This window comes from Dermacentor variabilis, chromosome 11, assembly GCF_050947875.1.
Source record: "Dermacentor variabilis isolate Ectoservices chromosome 11, ASM5094787v1, whole genome shotgun sequence".
NCBI lineage: Eukaryota > Metazoa > Arthropoda > Arachnida > Ixodida > Ixodidae > Dermacentor > Dermacentor variabilis.
Genome location: NC_134578.1, coordinates 44,575,375 through 44,585,412, shown reverse-complemented (window position 1 = coordinate 44,585,412; position 10,038 = coordinate 44,575,375). Strand labels below are relative to the sequence as shown.

Here is a 10,038-nt window from a genome sequence, read left to right as displayed (position 1 = left end):
AACGTATCGCCCTCTCAGGGAAGCTTCTGTCCTGCTACGATTGTCCCATCCACGTTTTGGGTAACATCGCTCCTGTGACTTAATAAGATTGCCGCTGTAGTAGCTAAGCTAGCGTCTAACCGGACTGGTACGGACATTATTCTTTGCGCGCCGCTGGATACACGTGTAACGGCCCATGATTTCACATCATAACGAGCCCCTTACGGTGCTCCTGCTCTAGAGGCTAATATTACGGCGATGAAGACAGAGGTTTGAGGAACAAGTGGGAAGAGATCACAGGGCTGCGACACAATCACGCCTAATGTTTTTTTCTGTGTATTTGAAATTTGTAAATGGTTGTAAATCTACATTTTATGGTAATGATTTTAAGACAGTTTAGAAGATGCATTGTCTCAGCGCGGTGATTATGCCTCATCTATTAGGTCAAGGAGGATGTTTTATACTCAACCAGTCCAAATAAGCCATATAAGAACTATGGTTATATCAGCATAGGTGCAGCAGTATGAAAGAACAGAAACGGAGCTGCTGTGTGGAAGATAGCGTAAAACTACTCCAACGATGCACGTATACAAAATGCAAAGTGTGCGAGGGCATGAAGTTTTTTCTAAGGGAGAATTCGCTGGCTGAAGTGGCTCAGTTTTGTCCTGCACCATTCAGGATTCTCTGGACAAAAAAACAGAATGACATAATAAAACAATGAAATTACTAGTAGAGTAAATGAAGCAATTAGCTTCATTTCAAGTAATCTAAAACCTAACCTAATTAATTCGCTTCATCATTCTAGAAACGTGCTTTGAATTATCTGAAAGAGTTAACAACGTTGAATAGTAGGCGGTATCGTAATGACCATTCCCTTTTGCTAAAAATCTATAAGGGTTGTAACACTATGCTGTATGAATAAATTATATTGGCATATATAAAATCATACAGCGTTCCACACAGAATGCTATTTGAAGATATAGGAATATGAATGAAGGTCATATAGGGAATGCGGATTTTTTAATATGGCTTAATTACCGGTTCACATGAATAAAGGTTCTTACGAGGCCAATTTTAATTGAAGCAACACCAGGTTGACAATAAATAATAAGTGTTACACTTGTTAATGAAACCGGTAGGTGCTTATACGGCGAGGAAAACATTTCAGATACTTAACGGGTTCATACCTTGGATCGAATACTCGACTTGCTTGAATTTTATGTGCAAGGAAAATGACATTACTCACAGCGACAGAGATTTATTTCTTATGGTGTCTGTTCATCTTTCTTTGCTATGACATGCCACACTGAGCATTTTTATTTTGTGATAAATTAAATAAAGATCATATGTACAACTGGCAGAACAGATACTCCTTCAATAGTTTTTCCATTCCACTTCACTCCGAATGCGGAATACTTAAAAAGTACTGGTAAGCTTTTTATTTTGGTTTTACCCGGGCTTTTATATAATTGAGGATCAGTATCGGTAATGAGAAAGCATAGAATCAAGTTTACTTGTTCCGCAAAGCCAACTGCTCAGGTGTATTCAAGAAGCGAAAGCGGTCGTAAGAGCTTGTTGGTTGTTATATTTCATTATATTTGTTTCCCCCTTCTCCCGAAAGCATGTACGCTGCGGTAGCTAGGCGATAAGGTGGTGGAGCCAAATATATTCATGCGAAATAACTTTCTTATTCCAGTATGTGGCAGCTTGTTAAAAAAGTCAGCTCAGGGATTTCACGTGCCAAAACCAAAATATGATTATGAAACACAACTTAGTAGGGAACTCCGCACAAATTTTGACCAGCCGGCTTACTTAAATTGCAGCCAATGCACGGTACACGGGTGTTTTTGCATTTTGACCCCAGTGAAGTGCGGCCGCCACCTCCGAATTACGATCCCGCGTCTGCAGATTTAGCAGCACAATGACCAAAACCACCATGGCTGGTAGGTTGTCACTTGTACGAAAAGAAAATTGAGTGTAAGTTGTTCACAAATCAAAAGTCACCAGAGGAATGATATGCGCTACGAAGAGAACGCAAGAAAAATTCCGATCGCTCTTGCAAGAAACACGGCAATAAAGAGTTTATGGGGCGCCACCGGCAGTAAATTCAATATGCAACGGCACTTCTTTGCAAACTTTTTGCACATGTTGCTGAAATTCGGTTTTGCGTCTATATGACTATATGGCCAAATAGATGGCGTCAAAATGGTGTGTGATGGCTAAATATTGCCTGCATCAAGCAATGTCATCGCATGGCTACGCGCAAATCGACATGGACAGGACGGGAGTGGGATGTTCATAGAAGTGGGTTTCTACAGAAGTGATGTCCCAGGCGTAGAGACGCCTACTTAATGTACCCAACATTAAGGCGAACTCCGCGATGATAATGATCATTATGATAATAATGATGATCAAAAAGAAGCCTGTACGCTCTTCGTTGCTCTATTCCGGTCGTTTTTTCTACGTGTTTGGGGGAGCGTGAAAGTAAAATATACGCTTCGAGGCCATGTGGTTTTGGCACAGGGTGATTCACAATCAAATCCGTGGAAACACGTAGAAAGGAAGCACAAATGACGCCATCTCTTCGTGGCCGCTAACTCGGTACTGCAACAAATTTCCAGAAGTTTGCCAGAGCTGTGTTATCTTGAATCAGGATTATTTCGTCCATCCGTTTTTTAGATGAGGAACAGCATTATGAAGTATGCGCGCTTCCAGCTGTTCCAGAGTTTGGTTGTCCTACGTTGGTGATGACCCCCCTGGTGCGGCAAGTCGATCGAGGTTGAAGACTCGGAGATGCAAACATCTCGCAGTAGTGAGTTGGAACACTTCCTTAAAAGAAATCGCCACAGATTCGCTCATCGGCTTCGCTTTCGAAGTACGTTACCAATGTGCAGTTAATTACCGCTTCTGTCTTGCACAACACAATTGTGTGGTCATATATGTCGCGGCTGTTAGGTTCTAGTGGTCGTTTTACGGTGTTCTTGGACAGAATCTCGTGCGCCTACTATCCGTCTCATCATGGGCTTATTCCACGATCACCTTCCACTAGATCCGTAGCTTGGCTTCATAAGGCTGATGACGTGACCGCCATTTTCTTATACTGCCCAATACTGTCCAGAAAAAAAGGGAAAGCTAGCAAAGTAATGGCTGCAGCCATGTCTGACGTCAGCTCTGGATGAACGGTGCATATCACGGCGCAAGAGGAGAGATCTAGGCTTTTGGTGGAAAACCTTACGTTTTTGCGTGCGAAATCCAACCCTCTGTGACTATGAAGGAACAGCTATGGAGGCAAGGCACGTACAAATGAGAGCGCTTCTGAAAAGAGTACCGCGTTTTCATGCACGTTAGTTTAAGCGGAGCAAGAAAAATGCACATCTTATTAGCGACAGTTAAAGAAAACACACCACTGAATGTAAAAGTTTGCTTATGTTTAGGCGTTTCCCATCCGCGTCTGGAAAAACGGGAAACCGTCGCACGTGAAAGCTGCTTCCGATTCACCATCTGTTCTGAGCAGCCAAAAGCACTGTCAAACGCTGGCAGGCTACTTAGCGTAGTAACCTTGACGCTTTTCTTTCATAGGCACAGAAAGCTGTCCGTGAGTATGCAGGCAGTGTTACACTGCCTAAATGACGCCGGCCTTCAGTTCAACATGGAGAAAAGGCACTTTGGAGGAAGTCAGCTCACCATTCTTGGCAATGTGGTACCAAAAGACGTTATTCTTCCTGACGCCGCCAAGTTCCCTGTGGTTGCGGATTTTCCAAAACCTACCTCCGTAAAAGAACTTCGCAGTGCCCTTGGTGGCTGTTCCTACTATCGCCACTTCATGCGGAATTTCGCGTCCATCATCGCTCCCTTGAATTAGCTTCTATGGAGCGACTTACACAAGTATGGCCGGTCTTCCGCTTGTGACGATGCCTTCCAAGAATTGGGTGTTCTACTATACAAGCCGCCGATACTGCGTCACTTCGACCGTGCAGCTCCGATTGAAGGAAACATCTATGTCAGCGGTTTGGACTCGACACTGTGCTCACGCAGCGTAAATCTGGATTCGACGAGTACGTCGTTGCATGCGCAAACCGCACCCTCACCAAAGCAGAGATGAATTATACCGTCACGGAATAAAAATGTTTGGCCATAGTCGGGGTAAGAGGTAAATTTCGACCTTACCTCTATGGCATAACCTCTTCGATGTAATTACAGACCACCATGTCCTTTGTTGGCTGTCCACGTTGAAGGATATCTCAGGTAGATGAGCTAACTGGGCTTTGCAGTTGTAAGATTTTCACGTGCGCTTTGTCTACAAGTGTGGCCGCCGCTGCACCGATGCCGAAGCGCTATACTGTTGGTCCATGTCACCCGAAAGCGCTGCCTACCTGTCTACAAATGACAAAGCACTTTGGTTCCCAGCAAGCTGCGGCATGTCTTCAGAGCAACGAAAATAACCTTGAATTGATGATTTTACCAACTTCTTTTCAAACCAGTTGACTCTACCTCCACCTTCTCGAGCTTTGCGCCATAAAACTTCTCCCTTCAAAATTTGGGATGACCTTCTCTATCGTCGAAATTACGTCTCTGACTTTCGTAAGTGGTTGCTGGTCATACTTCTCTACGAAGATGCCTCGACATCTTCGTAGAGAAGTATGATCTGCCTGTGATTCTATATTTCTGTGCCCGATCCTGTGATTCTAAATCTGGAACGCGATCCTAGGATTCTACATTTAAGAGCAGAATACTTTGATTCTGAATATCTGTGCCGAATCCTATGATTATATATTTCTGTGCTGGATACGGTGATTCTATATTTCTGAGCGCGATCCTATGACTACATTGCTGTACCGGATCCTGTGATTCTATATTTCTGTGCCGGATTTGGTGATTATTTCTGAGCTGCATCCGGTAATTCTGCATTTGTGTACCAGATACTGTGATTCAGAATTTCTGTACCAGATCCTATGATTATATATTTCAGTGCCGGATCCTGTGATTATATAGTTCTATGCTGGATTTTGAGGTTTTACAATTCTGTGCCGGATCCAGTCATTATAATCTCTGTGCCACATCTTGTGATTATAAAGCTCTGTGCTGGATCCTATGATACTGTATTTCGGTAGCACATCCTGTGATTCTATATTTCTGTGCAACATCCTATGATTCTATATTTATGTGCCGGATGCTGTGATTCTACGTTTGTGAGCGCGATCCTATGATTCTACATTTCTCAGCCGTATCCTTTGATTCTCCATATCGGAGCCGGACCCTTTGATTCTACATTTCTGTACCGGATCCTGTGATTCTTCATTTCTGTGAAAGATCCTTTGATTCTACATTTCTGAGCCAGATCCTGTGATTCTTCATTTGTGTGTCGGATCCTGTGATTACAAATTTCCATGTCGGATGCTGTGACTCTGTATCGATCCTGTGATTTTATATTTCTTCGCCGCATCTGGTGATTCTAAATTTCTGAGCAGCATCCGGTAATTCTGCATTTGTGTACCAGTTTCTGTGATTCAACATTTCAGTGCCAGATCGCATGATTCTTTATTTCAATGCCGGCTCCTGTGATTATATATTTCTGTGCAGGATTTTATGATTTTACAATGGTGGGCCGAATCCTGTGATTACACAGGTCTGTGCCGGAACCTGCGATTATACATCTGCGTGCTGGATCCTGTGATACTGTATTTCTTTAGCACATCATGTGGTTCTATATTTCTGTGCAAGATCAATTGGTTATATATTTATGGGCCGGATGCTGTGATTCCATGTTTCTGAGCGGGATCCTGAGGTTCTACATCTCTGTGCCGGATCCTGTGATCATACATTTCTTGGCGGGATCCTGTGGTTTTATATTTTTGTGCCAAATCCAGTGATTCTATATTTATGTGCCGGATCCTGTGATTGTATATTTCTGAGCTGGATCCTGTGATTTTATATTTCTTCACCAGACCCTTTTATTCTTCATTCCTGTGACAGATACTGTGATTCTTTCTGGGCTGGATCCTACGACTATATATTTCTGTGCAAGATCCTGCCATTATACATTGCTGGGCCAGATCCTGTGATTCTATATGTTTGTGCCGGATGTTGTGATTCTATATATATGTCCCAAATTCCGTAATCCTATATTTCTGAGTGTGATCTTGTTATTCCACCTTTATGTGGTGGATCCTGTGATTTCACATTTTTGTGCCCATTACTGCGATTCTTTATTCTTGTGCCGAATCTTGTGATAATATATTTCTCAGCTGGATCCTTTGATTGTACATTTTAGAGCTGGATCCGTTGATTTTACATTTCTGTACAGGATCATGCGATTCTTCATTTTAGTGACAGATCCTGTGATTCTATATTTCTGTTCTAGATCCTGTAATTATATATGTCTGTATCGAATCCTTGTGATTCTACATTTCTGTGCTGGATCCTGTGACTATATTTGTTTGTCAGGCCCTGTGATTCTATATGGATTCCGTGATAATATATTTCTGTGCAGGATGCAGTGATTTAATATTTGTGAGATGGATCCAGTGAGCCTATATTTGTGTTCCTGATCCCATGATTTTACAGACCTGTGCCAGATTCTGTGATTTTATATTTTTATGCCAGATGCTGTGATTATATATTTCTATGCCGGATCCTGTGGTTCTATATTCTTGAGTTGGATCCTGTGATTCTATATATCTGCAATGGACCCTGTGATTGCTGATTTCCGTAACAAAATAACAAATTTAAATGGTCTAGTCGGTGGCTGGCTTTGTCGAACATGATTATAACGGCGCGTTTTGAGGACAGGACACAGAAAGAATACCCACATGGCGGCTGTCCTGTCCGCGAAACGCGCCGTTATAAAGATGTTCTGTGTCGAGTTCTTTGATTCTGTGTTTCTGGGACCTGGTGATTCTCTGTTTCTGTGCCGCATTCTGTGATTCTATATTACTGCGTAGGAACTTGTGATCCTATTGTTCCGTACCAGATCCTCTGATTCTATATTTCCGCGCCAGATCTTTGTGTACAAGATCTTGTGAGTCTACATTTCTCAGCCAGACCTTTGTGTATCAGATCCTGCTATTGTACATCTCTGTGCTGGATCCCGTGATTCTACATTTCTGTGTCGGATCTTGTGATTGTATACACCAGAACACCGTGAATTCAAAGGGCGCCGCCATATTGATGAGCGCCGGTCGCGCCATCTATCCCAAGCGCCGCGAAGTAGCAGGCCTGGGCTGCCACGCCGGGAGATGCGACCCGGCGCGAAGGCGAAACTTGGGCTTTTTAGCTGGGCGGAAGGCGTATTTCGCGTTTTTTCTAGCCTGTCACTTTCGCTGTCTCGATTCAATCAAACTTCAAGACCTCATGCAAGTCCGCAATGGCCACACTGAGTGATGTGCAGACTGCAGAAGCGAATACATCGGGTAACCACGTAAGCACGTAACCTGTGAAGGATTTTACAGCACTGTGTTGGTGACATATATTATTAAAGAACGCAGAACATTGTCCTCTGCACTTTCAGTTTGGTCTTGTTTGTCATGGTCACTACTGGGTCGGCCACGTTTGGCAACCAACTGGCGAGGTCGTTTGACTGCCTGATTAGCAGACGCCAGCCCTTCACCACCTGCACATTGAAAACAAAATAGATGTTATAGTAAGAAGGACTGTAGTTCTTTCCCATGCCATCACTGTTGCGAAGATATAAAGTCCCCGCAAAATGAAATAGAAAATGCACCAGGCCAATTGTATCGTGCAACCACTTAAGAGTACAACATTCAGAACACAAGCCTACAGTACTCGAACAAGCAGCATATGATGCTAATTAAACCTGCACTCATTGGAAAATGAGGAAATACAGTAGTTATAATGTTCAACTACATGTGCAGTCAAAGCCCGTATAACAGGGCGAGCATGACGGATGCAGGTGTTGTACAGTTGCACAAACCATGACAGGGCACATAAAATTACCACCCCTACTTAAAGCTGCATCATCAGGGAAGCCTTTGGTACAAGACAACAACCGCACCTGCATTCCAAAAAATTAGCCCCACCAACTGCAGATACCTGGTTTCAGACCTGTTTCGCTTGTGCGAGGCCATATCGGATTGTTAGCGCTCCCTTAGAAAAGAAAACAGTAAAAAAAAAAACTGGTGAGAACGAGCAAAATTTTGTTGCAATATACAACAATAATTAAGCACCTTATTTTCCTCGCCTTATCAACGGAAAAATTTTGCGCTTTGCCCCGCATAACAGCCCGCACGCAGTTTAGAGCTCAGGAGGCTCAAGTGAATGACACCTGCAACACCAACTCGTAAAGACAGGCGCGCTGCAAGAACGCCTTCGTCGACGAGCAGTCGTCGTTTACGTTTTTGTGGACGCATGCTACGTGACGAGCAGACTTCGGTTTACTTTCATTAGCAATAACGCTCACCAGCAGGGCAACATACTATCGCCTACAACTTGTCGTTCACGCTTAATGGTCATGCCGTGCACCAGCTGCAAGTATCGCTGACCGCAAACTCAGCTGTTCCGCTTAACCGTCGGGAGGTCTGCCTGAATGAAAACACGAAAAGGCTTGCCTTCTTGTTATAGCCAAGGCGAAGCACCGGCGCGGGATTCTGCTCAGTGGGCTTGTCCAGAAAGTGCTCAGAGCAAACCTGCGTGTTACACATATTACGTTCGTAGGGCGCAAAGTTGAACGTGGCACCAAAATATACACCGATCGAATACTCACTCGTGCATTTTCACTGGGTTGGTAGTTCTTCCTATTCACTGCAGCTATCCACCGGTGGCGCAGCTTGTCATTCTTCGTTGCGGATGGAAATCGGTGCAGGCTGAAAACACCGCACCGGCACGATTCCCTACGTGTATTGTGCACTTCGCAAACAGCGCTAAGCAAACTCTGCTCCTTTTCCGCTAGTTATTTTGGCATCCAAACACGACGCAACGATGCCCAGATGACTTCTTGTACTTAGGATCCGCGTGAACGGGCACATTTCCGCACTTTGGAGTCCTAGAGCTAGCGCTAGCCATGTCTGCTGGTCGCCGGCGAACACAGTTTGGCAGCCCAGAACAAAATGGCGCTGGTCGACCGGGCAATCCGGGCGCGAGAGTATGCGTTCAAATAGTCTGGGCGCGAGGCTAGCGTATTCTGGTCTATATTTCTGAGCTGAATCCTGTGATTCTACATTTCTGATCTGGATCCTGTGATTCTACATTTCGGTGCTGGATCCTGTGATCTTAAAAGTGTGCAGCAGATCATGAGATTCCATATTTCTGTACCATATCTTGCGTTTACACAATACTGTGCTGGATCGTGTGATTATACATTTGTTTGTGAGATCCTGTGATTCTATATTTCGGTGCCGGATCCTGTGATTTTATATTTCTGTGCCGCATCCTCTTATTCTATATTTCTAAGCTGGATCCGGCGCTTTTATCACCGTATCCTGTGATCCCTTATTCTTGTAACAGATCCTGTGATTTTATATTATTGTGCTGGATCCTGTGCTTACAATTTTTTGTGCAAGATCCTGTCGTACATTTCTGATCACGATCCTGTTAATATATATTTTTGTGCCAGACTCTGTGTTTCTATATTTCTGAGTGGGATCCTGTGATTTTATAATTCTGCACCGGATCGTGCCATTGTATATTTATGTGATATCCTGCGATTCTATATACTGAGTGGGATCTTATTATTCTGCATTTTCGTGCCGGATTCTGTGCTTCCATATTTGCGCGTCGGATCCTGTGATTCCATAGTACTGTGCCGGATCCTGTGACTCTGTATTCTTGGGCTACACAAATTGGCTCTGTATTTCTGTGCCAGATCTTGTGATTCTATATTTTTGAGCTTGATTCGGTGATTCTACCTTTCCATGCCGGATCTTCTTGAGATTCTACATTTGCATGCCCATCCTGTAATTCTACATCTCTGTGCCAAATCCTGCGACTCTATATGCCTGTGGAGGATACCGTGCTTATATATTTCTATGCTCTATCCTGGGATTTTACATTCGCATGCGAGAGCCTGTGATTCCCTATTTCTGAGCCGCATCGTTTGAATATATA

At 43.7% G+C, this 10,038-nt stretch overlaps 1 long non-coding RNA gene across 1 annotated transcript; it reads right to left on the bottom strand.

Moving 5' to 3' along the window:
* Nucleotides 1-7,110: 7,110 nt before the first annotated feature.
* LOC142563173 (uncharacterized) lies at nucleotides 7,111-8,875 on the bottom strand. The gene is made up of 3 exons (XR_012824320.1): nucleotides 8,699-8,875; nucleotides 8,544-8,621; nucleotides 7,111-7,588 (listed from the first exon to the last, which is right to left on the bottom strand). It is a non-coding gene; the product is annotated as an uncharacterized LOC142563173 (long non-coding RNA).
* Between the last annotated feature and the right edge of the window lie 1,163 nt (nucleotides 8,876-10,038).